The sequence below is a fragment of the Macaca thibetana genome, chromosome 1 (assembly GCF_024542745.1).
Source record: "Macaca thibetana thibetana isolate TM-01 chromosome 1, ASM2454274v1, whole genome shotgun sequence".
In the NCBI taxonomy this organism is placed as follows: Eukaryota; Metazoa; Chordata; class Mammalia; order Primates; family Cercopithecidae; genus Macaca; species Macaca thibetana.
The window spans coordinates 135317219-135342099 of NC_065578.1; the positions used below are offsets into that span (position 1 = coordinate 135317219).

Genomic DNA, 24881 nt, shown 5'->3' on the forward strand with positions numbered 1-24881 from the left:
ACTCATAATCTTGAAATTTGATTTCTATGCTGTCATTAATAGCAGTAAGTTAGGAAGGGAATGTGCCTCTTTTAGTTGGGAAAAAGGCTATATGACTGAAAATAAGTACATTTGTCATGAATTAGGACTGTGTGGAAATGAATGCGGATACTGGTCATGTGTCATTTAGTCCACTTGGATAAAAAGTGAAAAAGATCTAGTCCACCTTCAGAAAGGAAAAAATGGCCCTTCTTTACTAAAGGACAATGTAACCCCTTAGAGCTAGTAATAACCAATCCCCTTGATCCTTACTGGAAAAAAGGAGAGTGTGTGACCTTAGGAATCAATGGGGCTGGACTGGATCCTCAAGTAAATAGCTTGGTTCGAGGAGAAGTTTACAAACGCTCTCGTTTACAGATGCTCTCCTGAACCAGTGTTTCAAACTTTTTCTGATGAACTAAAAGTACCAATACCAGAAATTCCAGGAAAAACAAGAAATTTGTTTTTGCAATTAGCTGAGCATGTAGCACAGTCTCTCAGTGTCACTTCATGTTATGTATGTGGAGGAACTATAATGGGAGATCAATGGCCATAGGAAGCCCAAGAATTAGTACCTACTGACCCAGTTCCTGATGAATTCCCAGCTCAAAAGAATCACCCTGATAATGTCTAGGTCCTAAAAGCCTCAATTATTGCACAATATTGCACAGCTAGATAAGGAGAAGAATTTACTGACCCCGTAGGATGACTTAGTTGTCTGAGACAGAAACTGTATAGTGATACCACAAAAACAGTCACTTGGTGGAGTTCAAATCAAACAGAGAGGAATTCATTTAGCAAATTCCCAAAGTTCCAAACCGTGTGGACCCACCCAGAGTCCTACCAGGACTGGACAGCCCCCACTGGATTATATTGGATATGTGGGCATAAAGCTTATGCCAAATTACCTGACCAGTGGGCAGGCAGTTGTGTTATTGGCACTATTAAACCATCTTTCTTCCTACTGCCCATGAAAACAGGCGAACTCCTAGGTTTCCCTGTCTGTGTTTCCCACGAAAAGAGAAGCATAGCTATAGGAAATTGGAAAGGTGATGAATGGCCCCCTGAGAGAATCATACAGTATTATAGGCCTGCTACTTAGGCACAAGACGGCTCATGAGGATACTGGACCCCCATTTACATGATCAACCAAATCATATGGTTACAAACTGTCTTAGAAATAATCACTAATAAAACTGGCAGAGCGTTGACTATTCTGGCCCATCAAGAAACTCAGATGAGAAATGCTGTCAAAATAGATTGGCTCTTGACTACTTGCTAGCAGCTGAAGGAGGGGTCTGTGGGAAATTTAGCCTTACTAATTGCTGTCTACAAATAGATGATTGAGGGCAAGTAGTTGAAGACATAATTAGAGATATGATAAAACTGGCACATGTGCCCATGCAAATGTGGCATGGATTTGATCCTGGGGCCATGTTCCCAGTGCTAGGAGGATTTAAAACTCTTATAATAGGAGTTATAATAATAATAGGAGTCTGCCTACTGCTCCCTTGTTTGTTACCTGTACTTCTTCAAATGGTAAAAAGCTTCATCGCTACCTTAGTTCACCAAAATGCTTCAGTACAAGTGTACTGTATGAATCACTATTGATCTGTCTTGCAAGAAGACATAGGTAGTAAAAATGAAAGTGAGAACTTCCACTAATAAAATGAGTGAGAGTCTCAAAAGAGGGGAATAAGGGAGGAGACCACCCCTCATATCATCTTATGCCCAATTTCTGCCTCCAAAGAAAGAAGAAGTAAAAACTAAAAGGCAGAAATAAAATCCACAGGCAGACGGCCCGGCGCCACACTCTGGGCCTGGTAGTTAAAGATCGACCCCTGACCTAACTATAGATTACAGACATCGTATAGAAATGCACTGTGAAAATCCCTGTCCTGTTTTGTTCCAATCTAATTACCAGTGCCTGCAGCCCCCAGTCATGTACCCCCGTGTACCCCCCTGCTTGCTGAATCACGACCCCCTCACACGCACCCCCTTAGAGTTGTGAGCCCTTAAAAGGGACAGGAACTGCTCACTCAGGGAGCTCAGCTCTTGAGACAGGAGTCTTGCTGATGCCCCTGGCCGAATAAATCCCTTCCTTCTTTAACTTGCTGTCTCAGGAGTTTTGTCTGTGGCTCATCCTGCTACACAGGGAATCAGGGAGTTGAAGGGAGAGAGAGGCAGGGGAATGGCCAGTCCATGGAGCAGTCAGAACATGGACAACATTCATCACTTAGGTTTGTTGTTTTATATGAGAGTGATTTGTAGCACCCTCCACTCAAACAATTATAATAGTGACATCAAAAAGCACTCATCACATTGGCTGGACACGGTGGCTCACGCCTCTAATCCCAGCACTTTGGGAGGTCGAGGTGGGTGGATCACCTGAGGTCAGGGGTTCGAGACCAGCCTGGGCAACATGGTACAACCCCATCTCTACATACAAAAATTAGCTGAGCATGGTGGTGGGTGCCCATAGTCCCAGCTACTTGGGGGGCTGAGGCAGGAGAATAGCTTGAACCCAGAGGCAGAGGTTACAGTGAGCCGAGATTGTGCCACTACACTCTAGCTTGGACTCAATCTCAAAAAAAAAAAAAAAAAAAAAAAGAAAAGAAAAGAAAACAGTACTGATCACAGATCACCATAATGGATATCATAACAGTAAAAAATCTTTAAATATTGTGAGATGAAATGAGTACATGCTGTTAGAAAATGGTGCTGATAGACTTCCCTACATGGTTGCTAAAAACCTTCAATTTGTGGAAAACTCAGTATCTGTCAATCCTAGTAAAGTGAAGCACAGTAAAACAAGGTTGTATTGCTTTGATTCCATTTGAAATTCAAAGTCTTTTTTTCTAATTATGTGAAGAATGCCCATGGTAGTTTGATGGGAATAGCATTGAATCTATAAATTACTTTGGGCAGTATGGCCATTTTTGTGATACTGATTCTTCCTATTCATGAGGATGGAAGGTTTGTCCATTTGTTTGTGTCCTCTCTGATTTCCTTGAGCAGTGGTTTGTAGTTTTCCTTGAAGAGGTCTTTCATGTCCCTTTTTAGCTGTATTCCTAGGTATTTTATTCTCCTTGTAGTATTTGTGAATGGGAAATCATTCATGATTTGGCTCTCTGCTTGTCTATTGTTGGCGTATAGGAATGCTTGTGAGTTCTGCACATTCATTTTGTATCCTGAGACCTTAAGTTGCTTATCAGCTTAAGAAGCTTTAAGAAGCTTTTGAGTTTTCTAAAAATAGGTTTTCTAAATACAATCCATGAATAGACAATTTGACTTACTCTCTTCCTCTTTGAATACCCTTTATTTCTTTCTCTTGTCTGATTGCCCTGGCCAGAACTCCCAATACTGTGTTGAATGGGAGTAGTGAGAGAGGGCATCCGTGTCTTGTGCCAGTTTGAATGCTTCCAGCTTTTGCCCATTCAGTATGATATTGGGTGTGGGTTTGTCATAAATAGTTCTTATTATTTTGAGATATGTTCCATCAATTTGTAGTTTATTGAGAGTTTTTAACATGAAGGGATGTTGAATTTTATTGAAGGCCTTTTCTGCATCTTTTGAGATAATCATGTGGTTTTTGTCACTGGTTATGTTTATGTGATGGATTACATTTATTGATTTGCATGTGTTGAACCAGCCTTGCATCCCAGGGATGAACCCGACTTGATCGTGGTGGATAAGCTTTTTGATGTGCTGCTGTAGTCAGTTTGCCAGGATTTTATTGAGGATATTTGCATCGATGTTCATCAGGGATATTAGCCTGAAATTTTCTTTTTTTGTTGTGTCTCTGCCAGGTTTTAGCATCAGGATGATGCTAGCCTCATAAAATGAGTTAGGGAAGAGTCCCTCTTTTTCAATTGTTTGAAAGAGTTTCTGAAGGAACGTTACCGATTTTTTGTACCTGTGGTAGAATTCAGCTGTGAATCCATCTGGTCCTGGGCTTTTTTGCTTGATAGGTGATTTGTTACTGTCTCAATTTCAGAACTTGCTATTGGTCTATTCAGGGATTCAACTTCTTCTTGGTTTAGTGTTGGGAGGGTGTATGTGTCCAGGAATTTACCAATTTCTTCTAGATTCTCTAGTTGATTTGTATAGAAGTGTTTATAGTATTCTCTGATGGTGGTTTGTATTTCTGTGGGATCAGTGGTGATATCCCCTTTATCTTTTTTTATTGTGTCCATTTGATTCTTCTCTCTTTTCTTCTATGTTAGTTTAACTAATGGTCTATCTATTTTGTTAATCTTTTCAAAAAACCAGCTCCTGGATTCATTGATTTTTTTGAAGGGTTTTTCATGTCTCTCTCTCCTTCAGTTGTACTCTGATCTTAGTTATTTCTTGTCTTCTGCTAGCTTTTGGGTTTGTTTGCTCTTGCTTCTCTAGTTCTTTTAAGTGGGATGTTAGGGTGTTGATTTGAGATCTTTCTAGCTTTCTGATGTGGGCATTTAGGGCTATAAATTTCCCTCTTAACACTGCTTTAGCTGTGTCCCAGAGATTCTGGTATGTTGTCTCTTTGTTCTCATTGGTTTCAAATAACTTCTTGATTTCTGCCTTAATTTCATTATTTGTCCAGGAATCTTTCAGGAGCAGGTTGTTCAATTTCCATGTAGTTGTGTGGTTTTGAGTTTCTTAATCCTGAGTTCTAATTTGATTACACTGTGGTCTGACACACTGTTGTAATTTCAGTTCTTTTGCATTTGCTGAGGAGTATTTTACTTCTAATTATGTGGCCACTTTTAGAGTAAGTGCCGTGTGACACTGAGAATAATATATATTCTGTTGTTTTGGGGTGGGGAGTTCTGTAGATATCTATTTGGTCCACTTGATCCAGAGTTGAGTTCAAGTCCTGAATATCCTTTTAATTTTCTTTTCCTTTTTTTTTTTTTTTTAAGACAGAGTCTCACTCTGTTGTCCAGGCTGGAGTGCAGTGGCACAACCTTGGCCCACTGCAGCCTCCATTTCCCAGGTTAAAGTGATTCTCCTGCCTCAGCCTCCTGAGTAGCTGGGATTACAGGCACCCACCACCCGCCTGCTAATTGTTGTATTTTTAGTAGAGACAGTGTTTCACCATGTTGGTCAAGCTGGTCTCGAGCTCCTGACCTCATGATCTGCCTGCCTCATCCTCCCAAAGTGCTGGGATTACAGGCATAAGCCACTGCACCTGGCCATATCCTTTTAATTTTGTCTCATTAATCTGTCTAATAGTGACAGTGGGATGTTAAAGTCTCCCAGTATTATTGTGTGAGAGTCTAAATCTCTTTGTAGGTTTGTAAGAACTCATTTTATGAATCTGGGTACTCCCATATTGGTTACATGTATATTTAGGATAGTTAGCTTTTCTTCTGGTTGAATTTATCTCTTTGCCATTATATAATGTCCTTCTTTGTCTTTTTTGGTCTTTGTTAGTTTAAAGTCTGTTTTGTCAGAGACTGGGATTGCAACCCCTGCTTTTTTCTGCTTTCCATTTGCTTTGTAAATTTTCCTCCATCCCTTTATTTTGAACCTATGTTTGTCTTTGCACATGAGCTGGGTCTCTTGAATACAGCACACTGATGGGTCTTGACTCTATCCAATTTGCCAGTTTTTGTCTTTTAATTGGGGCATTTAGTCTATTTACATTTAGGGTTAATGTTGTTATGTGTGAATTTGATCCTGTCATCATGATGCTAGCTGGTTATTTATTTTTTCACACTAGTTGATGTTGTTTCTTCATAGTGTCATTGGTCTTTACATTTTTGTGTGTTTTGCCATGGCTGGTACCGGTTTTTCTTATCCATATTAAGTGTTTCCTTTAGGAGCTCTTGCAAGGCATGCCTGGTGGTGAGGAAGTCCCTCAGCATTTGCTTATCTGAAAAGGATTCTATTTCTCCTTCCCTTATTAAGCATAGTTTGGCTGGACATGAAATTCTTGGTTGAAAAAAGTCTTTTCGTTAAGAATGTTGAATATTGGCCTTCACTCTCTTCTGGCTTGTAAGGGTTTCTGCTGAGGGATCCCCTGTTAGTCTGATGGGCTTCCCTTTGTAGGTAACCTGAACTTTCTCTCTGGCTGCCTACAACATTTTTTCCTTCATTTCGACCTTAGAGAATCTAATGATTATGTGTCTTGGGGTTGATCTTCTTGTGGAGTATTTTAGTGGAGTTCTCTGTAATTCCTAAATTTGAATGTTGGCCTGTTTTGCTCGGTTGGGGAAGTTCTCCTGGATAACATCCTGAAGTGTGTTTTCCAACTTGGTTCCATTATCCTTTTTGTTTTCAGGTACTCCAATCAGTTTTACGTTTTTTTTTTTTTTTTTTTTTTCACATAGTTCCATATTTCTTGGAGGTTTTGTTCATTCCTTTTTATTCTTTTTTCTCTAATCTTGTCTGCCTGCCTTATTTCAGCAAGATAGTCTTCCATCTCTGATATTCTTTCTTCTACTTGATCGATTGGGCTATTGATACTTGTATATGCTTCACAAAGTTCTCTTGTTGTGTTTTTCAGCTCCATCAGGTCATTTATGTACATCTCTAAACTGGTTATTCTAGCTAGCTACTCCTCTAACTTTTTTTTAAGGTTTGTAATTTCTTTGCCTTGAGTTAGAACATGCTCCTTTACTTCAGCGAAGTTTTGTTATTACCCTCTTTCTGAAGCCTACTTCTGTGAATTCATCCAGCTCATCCTCTGTCCAGTTCTGTGCCCTTGCTGGAGAGATGTTGCAATCATTTAGAGAAGAGGCACTGTGTTCTCTTCTCTAACGCTGAGTTAGATTGTTTTTATGTTGACTCTTTCTCATCTTCATGAGTTTGTCTAGTTTTGATCTTTGAGGCTGCTGACCCTTGGATGAGGTTTTTGTGGTACTTGTTTTGTTGATGCTGTTGTTCCTTTTTGTTTTTTTTGTTTTTCTTTCAATAGTCAGGTTCCTCTTCTGTAGGGCTACCGCAGTTTGCTGGGGGTTCACTTCAGCCCCTATTCATCTGGTTTGCTCTCACACCTGGAGATGTCACTCGAGCCTGCAGAACAGCCAAGGTGGGTGCCTGCTCCTTTATCTGGAATCTCTGACCTTGAGGGGCACCGACATGATGCCAGTAGGAAGGCTCCTGTATAGGATATCTGATAGCTCCTGTTGGGGGGTCTGACCCAGTTGGGTGGCACAGAAAGCAGGACCCATTTAACATAGCACTTTGGCTGTCCCTTGGTGGAGGAGGTTTGCTGCACTTGGGGGAAACCCACTCATCTGGGCTGCCTGGATTCCTCAGAGCTAGCAGGAGGAAAGACTAAGTCCTCTAGTCAGCGGAGACTATGGACACCCCTTCCCCTAGGGGCTCAGGTCCAGGGACATCAGAATTCTGTACCTAAGCCCCTGGGTGGAGTTGGAGTTCCTGCAGGGGGGCCCTGCAACTACAGTGTTGGCAGCTGCCCCTCCGCCAAGGATCGCAGATGGCTTAGATGGCAGACAGCTGCAGCAGTGGTGATGGCTGCCCCTCTCCCTGGGAACTCAGCAGGCTTAGGCCAAGTGGCTGTTGAGAATCTGCGCAGCTCCCTGATTGAGACCCAAGGCCCCAGTGGGGTGGGCTCCCAAGTGGGATCTTCCGATCTGTTGGTTGCACAGTTTTGTGGAAGAAGCACCGTTTCCCAGGGAGGGTAGCACTCTCACTCACCACCTCCCTTGGCTGGGAGTGGGGCTCCCCTGCCCCTTGTCACTTTCAGGTGGGCTGCCGCACCACACTGCTCTTCTTTTCTCTGATTGGGTCATGCCAGCCACCTAGCCAGTCCTAATGACAGAATCCGGATATTTCGGTTGCCTGTGCAGGATTTGCATGCTACTTTGGATCTTTTCAGTGGGAGCCTCCAATTGCGACTGCTTCTAGTTGGCCATCTTGGCACCCCTCCCCACCGCGCTTTTAAGTTTTTTATGTTATAAAATCTGACTGGACATGGTGGTTTATGCCTGTAATCCCAGCACTTTGGGAGGTCGAGGTGGGTGGATCACTTGAGGCCAGGAGTTTGAGACCAGCCTGACCAACATGGTGAAACCCGTTTCTACCAAAAAATACAAAAATTAGCCAGGTGTGGTGGTGCATGCCTGTAGTCCCAGCTACTCAAGAGATTGAGGCAGGAGAAACGCTTGAACCTGGGAGGCGGAGGTTACAGCGAGCCAAGATAGCACCACTGTACTCCAGCCTGAGCGACAGAGTGAGACCCTGTCTTAAAAAAAAAAAAGTCTATTGTCTCTATTTAATATTTTCTATCTGTGTCACACGTACATTTTCTGTACTCTAGACTATGCTTCAGATTGTCCATCTCATTCTCTCTCTCTCTCTCTCTCTTTTTAACTACACCAAGTCAAGTCTTTCTTCCACAGGAGCAATTCATACAGAATAGAAATATGCAAATTATGGCTACCATGCCAGATTTAGCCCACTTTCTCTTTTTATATGACCTATGAGTGCCTTTCTTGGATTATTGGTTGTAAGTTTGTTGAATTTTTTTTTTTTGTTTCTATTTTTAAATTTTTATGTGGAGACAGGATCTCACTATGTTGCTCAGGCTTGTCTCCAACTCCTGGCCTCAAGTGATCCTCCCTCCTTGGCCTACTAAAGTGCTGGGATTACAGGCATGAGCCACTGCACCTGGCCTGATGGTTGTTTTATGGTTCATCATATTCATATTTGACTTATAGGCTACCTTCAAGTAGTATTATGCCATTTCATATATACTATACAAACTTTATAAGATGCTTCCCTTTAGCTCTTCCCAGCTTCCATGCTTATCATACTTTTTACTCCTACATGTTATAAACTCCACAATACATTATTTTCTTGCTTCAAAGGGTCGGTGACTTTTTAACGAGGTCAGAAATAAGATCAATGTATATGTTTACTCAAATATCTACCATTTCCATTGTTTTCTTTATTTGTATTCACCCAGATTTCTGTTATCTTTTTGTGTGTGTGTGACAATTTTATCATTGTACACCCTTGGTATGCTTATCTCTACGTTGTTCTTTTCTGTAAGAGGTTTAGATGTCCCCAAGGCTATGATTCTTCTGATAACAGCTGCAAATTTGGGGGTCCCCAAGAAAACCCACAGGTTCGGTAAAAGGCTTTGTACTCATAGTTATGATTTATTACTATGAAAAGATCAACTAAAATTAACCAAGGAACAGGGTGCATAGGGCAGGATCTATGAACCACTTGGCACAAATTTCAATTGTTTGCTCTTAGTGGAACCTCTTGGTCATTGTCTGTTTCTGCCAACAATACATATCAGCACCCACAAGACATTGACAACACAAGGATCTCATTTGAGTCTGTGTTCAAAGTTTTTATTATGGTTTGGTTATGTAGACTTGCTGACTACATGTCTACATGTTGGTTATGTTGACCACCAGTGTGTCTGCCCTTTTATGAAGGTACCATTTAGGAGGGCACCCATGTGACCTCTTGTGAGGTCATAAGAGTTGAGACCTTTAAGCCAGTAGGATTGATGGTCTTATAAGAAGAGGAAGAGAGAGATCTATCTATCACTGCTATGTGAGGACACATCAAGAAGGCTATGTCATCTGTAAACCAGGAGGAGAGACCTCATTAGGAAGTGATTTGCCTGGCACGTTGATCTTGGACTTTTCAGCCTCCAGAATTGTGAGCAACAAAATTTCTGTTAAGGCCGGGCGCGGTGGCTCAAACCTGTAATCCCAGCACTTTGGGAGGCTGAGACCAGCAGATCATGAGGTCAGGAGATCGAGACCATCCTGGCTAACACGGTGAAACCCTGTCTCTACTGAAAAATACAAAAAAAAAAAAAAAACTAGCCGGGCAAGGTGGTGGGTGCCTGTAGTCCCAGCTACTCAGGAGGCTGAGGCAGGAGAATGGCGTAAACCCGGGAGGCGGAGCTTGCAGTGAGCTGAGATCCGGCCACTGCACTCCAGCCTGGGCAACAGAGTGAGACTCCGTCTCAAAAAAAAAAAAAAAAAAAAAAAAAAATTTCTGTGAAGTCACCCAGTCTGTGGAATGTGTTATGGCAGACACAGCTGACTAATACAGGGAGGAAGGACCAGGTTTTAGGTGAACAGAAATATAACCTACCATACACTGTCTATTCTTGTTTAATTTTCCACATAAGTGTTCTTCTGGCTTATCAATATCTGAGAGTGTGTTGCTTTCATAGGATGATATTAAAGCACTTCACTGACTTAGGGAGAATTGGCATCTTTATGATGTAGACTCTTCCTGTTCATAAACATAATATATCTTTTTACTTGCTTAATTAGCTTTTGTATCCCTCACTTTTCCCCCTGCCACCATTTAGTTCTATACTAATTTTGTTAAATGTACTGCTAGGTAGTAGTGGTTGTAGTTTGAATGTTATTACATGTATGAAGACTTTTGTAGTCTGTTTATACATTGAGCTTTCTTTCTTTCTTTTTTTTTATTTTATTGAGATGACCTTTCACTCTTGTTTCCTAGACTGGAGTGCAATGGTGTGATCTCAGCTCACCGCAACCTCCGCCTCCTGGGTTCAAGCAATTCTCCTGCCTCAGCCTCCCTAGTAGCTGGGATTACAGGCATGTGCCACCATGCCCGGTTAATTTTTGTTTAGTAGAGACAGGGGTTTTCCATGTTGGTCAGGCTGATCGCAAACCTCCGACCTCAGGTGATTTGCCTGCCTTGACCTCCCAAAGTGCTGGGATTACAGGGGTGAGCCACTGCACCCAGCATAGTGAGCTTTCTTATTTGGAATAGTTTTCGGAAGATTCTCTTGGGTTTTCTAGGTTTAAATTAAATGCAAATCATAGTCTTTCTCATTTTTGTTTCTCTTCATTTGAGTTGAACATTACCTCTTGTACAATGGTAAATATTTGTAGAGATGGAGCATATGTGTCTTCCAGTATTTCCTCATTAACTATGAAGCTGCTCTTTGGGTCAAGATATGTCCATTTTAACGTGTTAAAGAATGTCATGTGTCCTTTTTTATTGACTTTTTATTACAAATGGGATGATATATTTAAATATATCTTCTCGATGTCTGTGTGATCATAGGACTTTTTTTCATAAACCTGTGAATATTATGAAATATATTTATAGATTTTATTTCTTCTCAGTTCTCATGGTCTATTTCTCTTCCTCTGTTGATAAATATCAGTGTTTCCTCAGATTCTGTACTTGCTCTTTTTGTCCTTTCAATCTCTTAGGTTCTCTTTGAGCTATTTTATTCAAGCTGCTGGCTTCAGCTACCACTGAAATGCTGTTGCTTTTCAAATCTTTACCTTGAGCTTAGATCTCTCTCCTGAGCTCTAGATCGTGAATCGTTTCCAGATGAACATCCCCACATATCTGACTGCAGAAACTTCAGATTGTGTATCCAAGATTATTTTTGCTTTTCCTTATCATGTTCTTTCTTCTTTTCTCAATTTCAGTTTACAACATCAGTATCTACCTAGCTGGTCATGAGACAGCATGGAATTGAACTCCACTTTTCACCCTCAGCACAACAAATTAGGTCAGAATTCACCGTTTGCTTTTGCTTTTGTTTTCTTTTTTTCAAGATTAGTTTCCTATTCTGTACTTTTATTGGCCTGTATCCTGGTATAGATGGCCATGTCTCACCCTGGTTTCTTCCCCTCTGACTCTCTCTTTAGTCCTTGCCCTATCTCCTGGCAGGGAATGACTGTGGAAATGCAAATCTGAGCAAGTACCTTACCACATTTTATTTACCTTTATTACTTGTATCCTGTGTTTTAGGAAGTGGGTGATTACTTTTATGTGAACACTTAGCAGTTTTTGGGTTTTTTTTAATGTAGTAGGGAAACATAAGGATGCCTGTGAACATAAAAAATACTTTATAAGTAATTTTTTAAAATCAGTGAGCACATGAAGTTTCTTTTGTTGGAATTAGGTCAAGTATTGAAATGCAGAATCACCTGATAATCATGCCTTGCATACCTTTGTCTCTCATCACAGCTGAGAAACACTCACTCAGGCATGGTACTCTTTGTAGTTCCATTTATACTTACGACTTTTTTTTTCTTTTTCTTTTTTTTTTTTTTTGAGATGGAGTCTCGCTCTGTCACCAGGCTGGAGTGCAGTGGCGTGATCTCGGCTCACTGCGACCTTTACCTCCCGGGTTCCAGTGATTCTTCTGCCTCAGCCTCCTGAGTAGCTGGGATTACAGGTGCCTGCCACTAGGCTCGGCTAATTTTTGTATTTTTAGTAGAGACAGGGTTTCACTAAGTTGGCCAGGATTGTCTCAATCTCTTGACCTTGTGATGCACCTACCTTGGCCTCCTAAAGTGCTGGGATTATAGGCATGAGCCACTGTGCCTGGCCCTATACATATGTCTTTGTGACAGATCTTAAGCACCTTGGAGGAGCAGAATTATTATTATTATTATTATTTTTTGAGAGGGAGTCTCGCTCTGTCACCCAGGCTGGAGTGCAGTGGCGCAATCTCGGCTCACTGCAAGCTCCAACTCCAGGTTCACACCATTCTGCTGCCTCAGCCTCCCAAGTAGCTGGGACTACAGGTGCCCACCACCATGCCCAGCTAATTTTTTTATATTTTTGGTAGAGATGGGGTTTCACTGTGTTAGCCAGGATGGTCTTGATCTCCTGACCTCGTGATCTGCCTGCCTCAGCCTTCCAAAGTGCTGGGATTATAGGCGTGAGCCACCGCGCCTGGCAGGAGGAGCAGAATTTTTATCTTGACTTTATCCCTGGCAGCAGGGACAATTCCAGATCTGTAAGGGAAAGTGTTTAGTAGAACTTTTCATAATTAGTAAATTAGTAGCGGTATGCTTCTACTGTCAGTTTTCTTTTTCCCATCATAGAGTAAAAAGCAGGCTATATCTCATGTAAGACACATGCACACACACGAGTGAACAACACCAAGACTTTGTGTTCTCATGATGCAACAGTGATGTGAGGATAAGTATGCCACGTATTCTTAAAATAATCTAGAGGAAAGAAAGTGTTATCAAGAAAATTATGAGAGAACATATGTTCATTGGAGATACTGGTTTTTCTGACTCTGGGGTGGCAGAGACAGAAGAAAATCTGCATGTGTGTGGACCCATGTAGTTCAAATCCGTGTTGTTCAAGAGTCAGCTGTAATTAAATGATTACACTCGAGGCTATTTCTACCATGATCTTTCTTTCTCACACCATATAGACTACAAAGCAAGCTACATCTTATATGACATATATATGAGACACACAGAGAAGAGTGATCTCCATGATTCTTGTTCTTGTGACCCAGGGCTGGTGACTTGAGGAGAAATATGCCATTACAGGAGTTGGTGTCCTTTGAGGATGTGGCTGTGGGCTTCACCTGGAAAGAGTGGCAGGACTTGGATGATGCTCAAAGGACTCTGTACAGGGACATGATGCTGGAGACCTACAGCAGCTTGGTGTCCTTGGGTGAGTGAATATCACAGTAACTCCCAGGAGCAAGTGCTTTCTTCTCTGCTAGTAAGTATATGGACACGTATACAGTTTAATGTTATTTAGTTATAATATTCCAGTCCATGAGTAACGTGTCAGCCCCCTCTAATGAAAGGTTCAAACTGGCCCCTTCACTGCACGGCTCCTGAATCCAAGCTGTTGTCATTCTTCAAAGGACCTGATTTCACAGTTCCCAGGTTCACGCCATTCTCCTACCTCAGCCTACTGAGTAGCTGGGACTACAGGTGCCCGCCACCACGCCTGCTAATTTTTTGTATTTTTAGTAGAGACAGGGTTTCACTGTGTCAGCCAAGATGGTCTCAATTTCCTGACCTTGTGATCTGCCCGCCTGGGCCTCCCAAAGTGCTGGGATTACAGGCATGAGCCACTGCGCCTGGCCTAGTCTCACATTTTTTATTAACAGGGTACCACATTACCAAACCTGAGGTGATCTTCAAGCTGGAGCAAGGAGAACCTTGGATGGTAGAGGACACCAGAGCCTTCCAGGTTAGTGATAACATATAGTGCAGGGAGATGGAGAAGAGCAAAACCCAGCAGATGTTGACTTTTTAAAGTTTTTTTTTTTTTTTTCCCAGACAGGGCCTTGCTCTGTCACCCAGGCTGGAGTGCAGTGACACAATCTCGGCTCACTACAACCCCCACCTCCTGTACTCAAACAATTCTCCTGCCTCAGCCTCCTGAGTAGCTGGGATTACAGATGCCTGCCACCATGCCTGGCTGAATTTCTTTCTTTTTTGGATAATTTTTTTTTTTTTTAAATACTTTAAGTTCTGGGATTCCATGTGCAGAACGTGCAGCTTTGTTACATAGGTATACATGTGCCATGGTAGTTTACTGCACCCATCAACCCGTCATCTATATTAGGTATATCTCCTAATGCTATCCCTCCCCTTGGCCCCCACCCCCTGACAGGCTCCGGTGTGTGATGTTCCCCTCCCTGTGCCCATATGTTCTCATTGTTCAACTCCCACTTATGAGTGAGAAACATGCAGTGTTTGGTTTTCTGTTTCTGTGTTACTTTGCTGAGAATGATGGTTTCCAGCTTCATCCATGTCCCTACAAAGAACATGAACTCATTTTTATGGCTGCATAGTTTTCCATGGTGTATATGTGCCACATTTTCTTGATCCAGTCTAACACGGATGGACATTTGGGTTGGTTCCAAGTCTTTGCCATTGTGAATAGTGCCACAATAAACATACATGTGCATGTGTCTTTATAGTAGAATGCTTTATAATCCTTTGGGTATTATACCCAGTAATGGGATTGCTGAGTCAAATGGTATTTCTAGTTCTAGATCTTTGAGGAATCACCACATGGTCTTCCACAATGGTTGAACTAATTTATACTGTCACCAACAGTGTAAAAGCATTTCTATTTCTCCACATCCTCTCCAGCATCTGTTGTTTCCTGACTTTTTAATGATCACCATTCTAACTGGCGTGAGATGGTATCTCATTGTGGTTTTGATTTACATTTCTTTAATGACCAATGATGATAAGCTTTTTTTCATATGTTTGTTGACTGCACAAATATCTTCTTTTGAAAAGCGTCTGTTCATATCCTTTGCCCACTTTTTGATGGGGTTTTTTGTTTTTTTCTTGTAAATTTGTCTTAAGTTCTTATAAATTTGTTTTAAGTTCTGGATATTAGCCCTTTGTCAGATGGATAGATTGGAAAAATTTTCTCCCATTCTGTGGGTTGCCTGTTCACTCTGATGATAGTTTGTTTTGCTGTGAAGAAGCTCTTTAGTTTAATTAGATCCCATTTGTCAATTTTGGCTTTTGTTGCCATTGCTTTTGGTGTTTTAGTCATGAAGTCTTTGCTCATGCCTGTGTCCTGAATGGTATTCCGTAGGTTTTATTCTAGGGTTTTTATGGTTTTAGGTCTTACATTTAAATCTTTAATCCATCTTGAGTTAATTTTTGTATAAGGTTTAAGGAAGGGGTCCAGTTGCAGTTTTCTGCATATGGCTAGCCAGTTTTCCCAATACCATTTATTAAATAGGGAATCCTTTCCTCATTGCTTGTTTTTGTCAGGTTTGTGAAAGATCAGATCATTGCAGATGTGTGGTGTTATTTCTGAGGATTGTGTTCTGTTCCATTGGTCTATATATCTGTTTTGGTACCAGTACCATACTGTTTTGGTTACTGTAGCCTTGTAGTATAGTTTGAAGTCAGGTCGTGTGATGCCTCCGGCTTTGTCCTTTTTGCTTAAGACCTTTGTCTTGGCTCTATGGGCTCTTTCCTGGTTTCATATGATATTTAAAGTAGTTTTTTCTAATTCTGTGAAGAAAGTCAATGATAGCTTAATGGGAATAGCATTGAATTTATAAATTACTTTGGGCACTATGGCTATTTTCACAATATTGATTCTTCCTATCCATGAGCATGGAATGTTTTTCCATTTGTTTGTGTCCTCTCTTATTTCCTTGAGCAGTGGTTAGTAGTTCTCCTTGAAGAGGTCCTTCATATCCCTTGTAAGTTGTATTCCTAGGTATTTTATTCTTTTTGTAGCAGTTGTGAATGGGAATTTGCTCTTGATTTGACTCTCTATTTTTGGTGTATAGGAATGCTTGTGATTTTTGCACGTTGATTTTGCATCCTGAGACTTTGCTGAAGTTGCTTAAGGAGTTTTGGGCTTAAGGAGTTTTTGGGCTGAGATGATGGGGTTTTCTAAATATACAGTCATGTCATCTGCAAATAGAGATAATTTGACTTCCTCTCTTCCTGTTTGAATACACTTTCTTTCTCTTTCCTGATTGCCCTGGGGAGAACTTCCAATACTTTGTTGAATAGGAGTGGTGAGAGAGGCCACCTTTGTCTTGTGCCGATTTTCAAAGGGAATGCTTCCAGCTTTTAGCCATTCAGTGTGATATTGGCTGTGGGTTTGTCATAAATAGCTCTTATTATTTTGAGATGTGTTTCATCAATACCTAGTTTATTGAGTGTTGTTAGCATGAAGGAGTGTTGAATTTTATCAAAGGCTTTTTCTGTATCTGTTGAGATAGTCATGTGATTTTTGTCGTTGGTTCTGTTTATGTGATGGATTATGTTTATTGATTTGCATATGTTGAACCAGCCTTGCATCCCGTGGATGAACCTGACTTGATCGTGGTGGATAAGCTTTTTGATGTGCTGCTAGATTTGGTTTGCCAGTATTTTATTGAGGATATTCACACTGATGTTCATCAGGGATATTGGCTTGAAAGTTTCTTTTTTGTTGTTGTTGTGTCTCTGCCAGGTTTTGGTATCAGGATGATGCTGGCCTCATAAAATGAGTTTGGGAGGAGTCCCTCTTTTTCTATTGTTTGGAACAGTTTCAGAAGTAATAGTACCAGCTCCTCTTGGTAGAATTCAGCTGTGAATCCATCTGGTCCTGGGCTTTTTTTGGGTGGTAGGCTATAAATTACTGCCTCAATTTCAGAACTTATTATTGGTCTATTCAGGGATTTGACTTCTTCCTGGTTTAGTCTTGGGAGGGTGTTTGTGTCTAGGAATTAATCCGTTTTCTAGATTTTCTAGTTTATTTGCATGGAGGTGTTCATAGTATTCTCTGATGGTTTGTATTTCTGTGGGATCAGTGGTGATCTCCTTTTTATCATTTTTTATTGTGTCTATTTGATTCTTCTCTCTTTTCTTCTTTATTAGTGTGACTAGCAGTCTATTTTGTTAATCTTTTCAAAACCCAGCTCCTGGATTCATTGATTTTTTTTTTAAGGTTTTTTTTTGTGTCTCTATCGCCTTCAATTTTGCTCTGATATTAGTGATTCCAGTCTTCTGCTAGCTTTTGAATTTGTTTGCCCTTGCTTCTCTAGTTCTTTTAATTGTGATGTTAGGGTTTCAATTTCAGATCTTTCCTGCTTTCTCCTGTGGTCATTTAGTGGTATAAATTTCTCTCTAAACACTGCATTAGCTGTGTCCCAGAGATTCTGGTATGTTGTATCTTTGTTCTCATTGTTTTCTAATAACTTATTTATTTCTGCCTTAATTTCTTTATTTACCCAGTAGTCATTCAGGAGTAGGTTGTTCAGTTTCCATGTAGTTGTGTGGTTTTGAGTGAGTTTCTTAATCCTGAGTTCTAATTTGATTGCACTGTGGTCTGAGAGACTGTTTGTTATGATTTCCATTATTTTGCATTTGCTGAGAAGCGTTTTACTTATGTGGTTGATTTTAGAATAAGTGCTGTGTGGTGCCGAGAAGAATATATATTCTTTTGATTTGGGGTGGAGAGTTCTGTAGATGTCTATTAAGTTCTTTTGGTCCAGAGCTGAGTTCAAGTCCTGAATATCCTTGTTAATTTTCTGTCTCATTGATCTGTCTAATATTGACAGTGGGGTATTAAAATCTCCCACTGTTTTTGTGTGGGAGTCTAAATCTCTTTGTGGGTCTCTAAGAACTTGCTTTATGAATCTGGGTGCTCCTTTATTGGGGGCATATATATTTAGGATAGTTAGCTTTTCTTATTGCATTGGTCCCTTTACCATGATGTAATTTCCTTTGTCTTTTTTGATTTTTGTTGGTTTAAAGTCTGTTTTATCAGAGACTAGTATTGTAACCCCTACTTTTTTTGCTTTTCATTTGCTTGGTAAATTTTCCTTCATTCTTTTATTTTGAGCCTATGAGTGCCTTTGCACAGAGATGGGTCTCCTGAATACAGCACACTGATGGATCTTGACTCTTTATCCAATTTGCCAGTCTGTGCCTTTTAATTGGTGCATTTAGCCCATTTACATTTTTTTTTTTTTTTTTTTTTTTTTGACGCGGAGTCTTGCTCTGTGCCCCAGGCTGGAGTGCAGTGGCGCGATCTCGGCTCACTGCAAGCTCCGCTCCCCTGGGTTCATGCCATTCTCCTGCCTCAGCCTCCCGAGTAGCTGGGACTACAGGCGCCCGCCACCTCGCCCGGCTAATTTTCTTGTATTTTTAGTAGAGACGGGGTTTCACCGTGTTAGCCAGGATGGTCTCGATCTCCTGACCTCATGATCCGCCCGTCTCGGCCTACCAAAGTGCTGGGATTACAGGCTTGAGCCACCGCACCCGGCCCCCATTTACATTTAAGGTTAACATTGTTCTGTGTGAATTTGATCCTGTCATTATGATGCTAGCTGGTTATTTTGCCCATTAGTTGATGCAGTTTCTTCGTAGTGTCGATGGTGTTTACATTTTGGTTTGTTTTTGCAGTGGCTGGTACCAGTTTTTCGTTTTTATATTTAGTGCTTCCTTCAGGAGCTCTTGTAAGGCAGACCCAGTGGTGACAGAATCCCTTAGCATTTGCTTGTCTGTAAAGGATTTTATTTCTCCTTCACTTGTGAAGCTTAGTTTGGCTGGATATTAAATTCTGGGTTGAAAATTCTTTAAGAATGTTGAGTATTGGCTTCCACTGTCTTCTGGCTTGTAGGCTTTCTGCAGAGAGCTCCACTGTTAGTCTGATGGGCTTCCCTTTGTGGGTAACCTGACCTTTGTCTCTGCCTGCCCTTAACATTTTTTCCTTCATTTCAACCTTGGTGAATCTGATGATTATGTGTGTAGGGGTTGTTCTTCTCAAGGAGTATCTTTGTGGTCTCTGTATTTCCTGAAATTGAATGTTGGCCTGTCTTGGTTGGTTGGGGAAGTTCTCCTGGATAATATCTTGAAGTGTGTTTTCCAACTTGGTTTCATTCTCTGCGTCCCTTTCAGGTACACCAGTCAAACATAGGTTTGGCCATTTCACATAGTCCCATATTTCTTGGAGGTTTTATTCATTTCTTTTCCTTCTTTTTTCTCTAATTTTGTCTTCACACTTTATTTTATTAAGTTGATCCTCAATCTCTGATATTCTTTCTTCTGCTTCATTGATTCGGCTATTGATACTTGTGTACGCTTCACAAAGTTCTCATGCTGTGCTTTTCAGCTCCATTAGATCATCTATATTCTTCTCTAAACTGGTTATTCTAGTTAGCAATCCCTCTAACCTTTTTTCAAGGTTCTTAGCTCACTTGCATTGGGTTAGAATAGCTCCTTTAGGAGTTTGTTATTACCAACCTTCGGAAGCCTACTTCTGTCAATTCGTCAAACTCATTGTCCATCCAGTTTTGTTCCCTTGCTGGTGAGCTGTGATGCTTTGGACGAGAAGAGCCATTCTGGTTTTGGAATTTTCAGTGCTGGTTTTTCCTCATCTTTGTGGATTTATTTACCTTTGGTCTTTGCTGTTGGTGACCTTCAGGTGGAGTTTTTGCATGTTTGTTCTTTTTGTTGATGTTGATGCTGTTGCTTTCTTTTTGTTAGTTTTTCTTCTAACAGTCAGGCCCCTTTGCTGTAGGTCTGCTGGAGTTTGCTGGGGGTCCCCTCCAAACCCTTTCTGCCTGTGTATCACCAGCGGAGGCTGCACAACAGCAAAGATTGCTGCCTGCTCCTTCCTCTGGAAGCTTTGTCCCAGAGAGGCACCTGCCAGATGCCAGCTGGAGCTCTTCTGTATGAGATGTCTGTCAACCCCTGCTGGGAGGTGTCTCCCCATCAGGAGGCACGGGGTTCAGGGACCCACTCTTGGAGGCAGTCTCTCCCTTAGCAGAGCTCGAGCACTGTGCTAGGAGATCTGCTGGTCTCTTCAGAGCTGGCAGGCAGGAACGTTTAAGTCTGCTAAAGTTGTGCCACAGCTGCCCCTTCCCCCAGGTGCTCTGTCCCAGGGAGATGGGAGTTTTATCTATAAACCCCTGACTGGGGCTGCTGCCTTTTTTTCAGAGATGTCCTGCCCAGAGAGGAGGAATCTAGAGAGGCAGTCTGGCTACAGCAGCTTTGTGGTGCTGTGGTGGGCTCCACCCAGTTTGAACTTCCCAAAGGCTTTGTTTACACTGTTAGGGGAAAACCACTATTCAAGCCTCAGTAATGGTGGATGCCCCTCCTCACATCAAGCTCAAGCTCAAGTGTCCCAGGTCTACTTCAGACTGCTGTGCTGGACCTCTCATGCTGGTATTTTTCTCATTCTTCTGCTTTAAGGGAAGGTTTTCCTAGATTGGCTACTTGTAGGTGCAGGAGAGGGTTATTTGTCTCTCAGCTAAGCAAGAAGCACAGCAGTCTGGTGTTTTTGAAGTGCTTTCATGAAGAGATTAAAAAAAAATGTTAACTTTGAACTTCACTTCCAAATAGAAATCTGAGTCCTTTGACATAAAATGCTGAGTACACTTCACTTTGGGATAGCTTATATTTGAGAAGCTGTTTTCCAAATTTAACGTGTAATATGTAGGTAGATATATAATTTTAGAGAATGGACATCACTATTGGAGATACAAATTTGAGTCTCAGGAGGTTAAAGCTGGTATTTAAAGCCACACTTATGAAGGAGGTCACCTAGGGAATTGATAAGAATCTGAGAAGTACAGCACTTAGAATTGTGTATACAGCATCAGAAATCATGAAACTGAGGAGGACCCAGTATAAGGGTATGCAAAGCGGGTGGTCCTGAAGTTGGGAGGAGAAGAAGGGATTTCTGGGTATTACATTTTACCTGCTTAGTTGTGAGGCAAATAATCCTCTCCTGCACCTACAAGTTGCTGATCTAGGAAAACCTTCTCATCTTTAAAGCAGAAGAATGAGATAAATACCAGCATGAGAGGTCCAGTGTTATAAGAACAAAATAGGTAAAATGAATAGGTAATGCAAATGGCAGGTCAAAAGCGCTTAGTTGAAAAATACAAGACACTAAGTGAATTTTTTTACTAAATATTTCTACATGAATTTAAAAGGCCAGGCTCAGTGGCTCATGACTGTAATCCCAGCACTTTAGGGGATGGAGTCAGAAAGATCATTTGAGGCCAGGAGTTTGAGATCAGCCTAGTAAGATAGCAAGACCCCATCTCTACAAAAAATCCAGCACCAAAAACCAAGGGTCATAGTGTATGCCTGTAGGCGCATCTATTTGGGAGGCTAAGGTGTGAGGATTGCTTGAGCCCAGGAGATTGAGGTTGTAGTGAATTATGATCTCACCACTGCACTCCAGTTTCGGCAACACAGCAAGACCCTATCTCTCTCTCTGTCTTTTTTTTTTAAAAAAATTTTATTTTTTAAAAAGCAAGAAAAACAATTTAGCGTTAGATAATCTATTAGTGTAATTAACTCAATAGGAAAAGAATCGACATACTTATAAAAACAGTACCCATTGATTTTTATAAAATCTTATGGCACTAGGATAGAAAGTTATTTACCTTAGCTGGGCACGGTGGCTCACGCCTGTAATCCCAGCACTTTGGGAGGCTGAGGCAGGCGGATCACAAGGTCAAGAGATCGAGACTATCCTGGCCAACATGGTGAAACCCCGTCTCTACTAAAAATATAAAAATTAGCTGGGTGTGGTGGTGGGTGCCTGTAGTAGTTCCAGCTACTCAGTAGGCTGAGGCAGGAGAAACGCTTGAACGTGGGAGGCGAAGGTTGCAGTGAGCTGAGATCACGCCATTACACTCCAACCTGGGTGACAGAGTGAGATGCTGTCTCAAAAAAAAAAAAAAAAAAAGAAAGAAAGTTATTTACCTTTAAATGAGCATCTCATAGGAAATACTTATGTGTGGTTCATATGTACGATTTTTTTTTACTTATTTCAGCTGTCCACATAGTTGATGACATAATTGAGAGGAACCAAGAAAGTCACAGTAGACATTTGTGGCAAGTTGTAATTACGAAAAGCAAATCATCAGTTGAGAAGGGAGTGGAATCAGGAAAAACATGTAGTTTGACTTCAAACCATGTACCAGAACTGATTAGAAATAATGGAAACTATTCAGGAATGAGATCTGAGGAGTTGAATGTATTTCAGAACATGCTTCTTTCTGGTGATTCTGATGAAATGCAAGCTGGAGTGAGACCTGATGCTTATGATTTAACTGGAACATTTCTCGGAGGTCATGAGCATCTTAGGATCACAAGATTCAAATTGGACTACAGTGTTTTGAATACAGTCGACTGAGGAATGCCTTCAACGTGGAGGCTATATTAACACATAAGAGTGTTTCTATGGGAGAGACCTTTTGTAAATGTAATAAATGTGGGAAAGCCTGTAATGAGTCAGCTCCTATTGCTCAAGAGCTAACTCAGGTAGGGAGGAAAACTTTTGAACGTCATGTATGTGAGAAAATATTCTGTAAGAAGCATAAACTCACTGAACATCAGAAAATACACTCAGGAAAGAAACCTTATAAATATAGTGAATGTGAGAAAGCCTTCATTATCAAATCCTGTCTTACAAAACATCAGAGAACACATACAGAAGAGAAACCCTATGCGTGTGCCATATGTGAGAAATTCTTCTGTCAGATCAAATCCAAGCGTTTATCAGCAAATCCACACACAGGGAAAATCCTGTGAATATAATGAATGTGGAAAAACGTTTTGGCAGCAGTCAGCACTCAGGGTGCATCAGAGAACTCACACAGGGGAAAAACCCTATGAATGTAATGGATGTGGGTTGACCTTCTACCATAAGTCAACCCTCACTATCCATCAAAGAACTCACACAGGTGAGAAGCCATTTGAATGTAAATAATGTAGGAAAAGATTCTGCCGGAAGTCAACCCTCCTGGTACCTCAAAGAACTCACAGAGGTGAACAACCGTATGAATGTAAAGAATGTAGGAAAACTTTCTATGAGAAGGCAAATCTCAATGTACCTCAGAGAACTCACACAGGGAAAAAACCCTATGAATGTAACGAACGTGGATAAACGTTTCATCACAAGTCATACCTCAGAGTGCATCAGGGTTTTCATACAGGCAAGAAACCCTATGAATGTAACGAATGCGGGAAAACCTTCTATGAGAAAGGAATCCTCACTAGCCATCAGAGAAGTCACACGGGGGAAAAGCCTTATGAATGTAATCAATGTGGAAAACCCTTTGGCTGGAAGTCAAGCCTTAGGTCACATCAGAGTATTCACAGAGGGCAGAAAACCTATGGATGTAATGTATGGGGTAAAAGCTTCTACCAGAAGTCAGACCTCACTTGATGTGAAATAATTCACACTGGGGAAAAACCCTATGAATGTAATGAGTGTGGAAAATCCTTTGGCTGGAAGTCAAAGCTCAGCCAACATCAGAGATCTCACATAGGATAGTAAAACCTATGAAAGTAATGAACGTGGGAAAATATTTTGCCTAAGGTCAGTCATCACTGGACACACAGAACTCACATAGAGAAAACCCTGTGTAATAAATATAGAAAAAACCGTTTGCTTGAAGTCACAGCTTAGCAGACATTAGAGAAGTCACAGAGGAAAGAAATCAGATATTGTTCTTCAAAAAGCATTCCCTTTTATCTAGGACACAGTCTTTGTGTACATTTCTGAGCATTTACATGGTTGGGACCATGTAAAACAGAGTTGTATAGGATAATATGGATAGAAGTGATGAATGTTATTTACAGGCTTCACAACAATAGTCTTGATGGTCCTTCCTGATTTATTATGCTTTGTAGGACTGAAGTTCAGCTGACCCCCAGAGTGACCAGGGAGCCGTTAGTTTGGACCTCGTCACTGATTTAAGAAAGGAGGAATTAAATAGTGTAGAGATCTTTCCACCTCCACTCCCAAGAAATTCCCCTTTGTGCTTGAGAGATCAGGTATTTAAAGCACATGTGTGATTTGTTTGCTTTACACTACAGCCCACCCTAGTAATTTGGAAGTTTCTGAGAGAAGTTACTGTCTTCTGGCAAAGCAGTCATTATAGCACCGATGGCATCACCCTTTCCTCAGCCCTGGCCCTGGTCTATGATTCGCACCTGCTAATCAGGCCACATCTTGTCTGAGATCCACCTGTGTTTCTACTCCCACCAAGTGGTGGCACACCTGTTCCAATATCCAGGCTCCCCTGAAGCCCCAGTGGCTCCTCTTCCACCTATGCATAGCGAACTTCAGGGACACAGAATCCAACCCTAGACCTGCAGAGAAGCAGTGGGAGAGGACAGATTTCTGAACTTCCAAAGGAAAGATGGTGGAATTGAACCAGAGAGTCTGTCTTGCTCCCTGTGGATCAGGACCTGATGGATCAAGACTTCTCTGTGTCCATATGACAGTGCTGTGGAATTTCGTTTATTTATTAAATCCTGGATAACCTGCGATATTATGGCAAAAATTAGGAGATTTGAATGTAGACCAAGTGGTTGATATTACTATTAACAACTAACTTTAATATATTAAAGGTATATGTCTTTATATATGATATATATATAATATATAAACTTTATATATATATAATATATAAACTTTATATATATATAATATATAAACTTTATATATATATATATATATATATAAACCAGATGTCTGTTTATAACAGGTGCACCCTAATGCATGAAGAATTGTCTGTATTTTTGCAAGTTTATTGAAGCAGAAATTAATGTGTTAACCGCCTTTGAATCCATTAAAAAGATGTTTGTTCTTACCCAGTAAACTAA

The 24881-nt window shown here is 41.0% G+C and overlaps 1 protein-coding gene and 1 long non-coding RNA gene across 6 annotated transcripts in view; one reads left to right on the forward strand and one right to left on the reverse strand.

Moving 5' to 3' along the window:
* LOC126936962 (uncharacterized) overlaps positions 1–24615 on the forward strand; it is a 32368-nt gene extending 7753 nt beyond the window's left edge. For 2 of the 5 annotated variants that reach the window (XR_007719614.1, XR_007719612.1), the window contains 4 exons: positions 11427–11509; positions 13265–13425; positions 13874–13956; positions 22040–24615. This is a non-coding gene — a long non-coding RNA (uncharacterized LOC126936962). Of the gene's footprint in view, positions 1–4872; positions 7037–11426; positions 11510–13264; positions 13426–13873; positions 13957–14045; positions 18190–22039 lie in introns of those variants that run through there. The other 3 variants (XR_007719616.1, XR_007719613.1, XR_007719615.1) reach the window with 3 other exon arrangements.
* Positions 1–24881, reverse strand: part of SNAP47 (synaptosome associated protein 47) — a 779054-nt gene that overhangs the window by 69867 nt on the left and 684306 nt on the right. The gene's annotated exons all lie outside the window — the stretch shown is intronic.